The sequence below is a fragment of the Glossina fuscipes genome, unplaced genomic scaffold (genome assembly GCF_014805625.2).
Source record: "Glossina fuscipes isolate IAEA_lab_2018 unplaced genomic scaffold, Yale_Gfus_2 113, whole genome shotgun sequence".
Lineage (NCBI taxonomy): Eukaryota > Metazoa > Arthropoda > Insecta > Diptera > Glossinidae > Glossina > Glossina fuscipes.
In genome coordinates, this window is record NW_023998456.1 from 2,624,308 (window position 1) to 2,626,181 (window position 1,874).

Consider the following 1,874-nt stretch of genomic DNA (forward strand, 5'->3'; position numbering starts at 1 on the left):
CCACCTCCAAATTATCGTTCTCGCTGGTTACCTCCGTGCGTCCCACCTTCATGCTTGACGACCACAGCGCGCTAGCTGCTTCTTGTGTAAGCGCGAAGACAAGCGTTTCCGTAAACGTCGTTTTAGGTAACGTCCATACAGTTTTTTAAGTTCCGCGTCACGAAGTCCTTTAACAAAGGCGTCGATTTTTAATCTTTCCAGCACGTCGTTGGGCACACCGATATACGTGAGGTTAGCTGGGCGTTCGATCTCGGTAGCATAATCTTGGATCCTTTCGTTCGCGCGAAGACAAACCTAGGTGGCTTACCTCCTTCGCATGTTTGCTACCATATATCCTTTCCAATGCATCTATAATTTCCGCCAATTTCCGCTGCTGCTTCTCTCAAGGAGGTTATTAAGGCCACTGCTTTCTCGTCATCATCCCACATATTTTTTGTTGCAACAACACCAAAATGTAGCTTGTAGTTAGTGGTGCCGCCAAATAGGAGTGTTTTTACTTTGATAGAGCTGGTGGTTACGTCATTAATTTGTAGCTTAGCCACTTTATTTTTTAAGGCTTTAATTTCACTTTTCACGGCGTCTGCATCTTCTTCCTGGGCATTTATTCTGGTATCCAACCGGCTTATCGCATTATCAACTTTTTCTTTCAGTACATTAACTTTGTCTTCGAATTGCTGGTACGTTTTGTCTATATGTGTTCGCAGGTTAATTCTATCTGTTCCGTTTGTTGTTGCGTTTGTTGTTGCATTTGTTGTAAAAACTGCATAACGTTTTATATACTAGCACCATCTTCGCCTTTTTCTTCGCTATGCTTTTTTCCTGCGGTAGCTGCATTTTCTGTTCTTCCCAAGTTGTCAGCTTGCTACCTTCCCTCAATATTATATGCGAATTCAAGTACGGACGGGTCCTGTCCGTCTTTTTCTAGCTCCAGTTCGATCAGTCTTTGTTTTAATTCAGCTTTGATACCGACTGTACGAAGGTTTCTTCTTCTCAGCTCCTGTTTGAGCTGATCCTCTTTGAGTTCTTCTAATTTCACCATTTCCCTTGGTTTCCACGATCTCACTTCTGACACCGGTTGCTCGTGGATATTTTGCAGCTACATGACGCGCTGAGGATGTGTACCTAGTTTCTCCCTCTTTAGGGATTTTATTACTTAGCTGGAATGAACAGGATTTTGGATATCCGTAACAATATTATTTCTTCTAATTTTAGCATTAATAAATACTTAATAATAAGTCCTTCTAGAAACTCCAGATAATATATCGAGCAAATCTTTCAGCTCTTCATATTCAACAAGAATAACATTTCTATTTGCTTATGCAATTTTTGCAGTGAATTATAAATTTTAAATGATAAAAATTCGTTTGGAGGCTGTATGCATAGAAATTGAAGAATCTAGGTAAGTAAACTTACATAAGTTTTATCAATATTTACTTTATACAAAAAATGCAATCACTAATCTTTCTCTTACTTATGCCAACATAAGAAAATGATTTCTTGTGTTTCGATTCACTTCACTTTTTCGACTGCTTTAGTCTTGGCCTGTATCACTATAGGTCCGTGGTACATCAATAATTCCTTTGGGAATAAATAAGCAAATAACCGAAGGCATGGATGGATTCCTCACTCTTTTTTGATGTTGGAAGCCTTGCTAAATGAATTTCATGAAAGTGTTGGTGATATTGAGGATAAGTTGCTTTGTATAAAAAGTAAAATTATTTCTAAAAAGCAAAGCATGCTATCGGAGAAAAAAGTTTTTAATATATATTTTCAACAAGCAGGAAAGAAGAAGGAGAGAATCATATATATGCTCATTCTCAGATGTAGGCAATTTTTATACAAATACTTGAACAATTATTAAAAATTGTAAACAA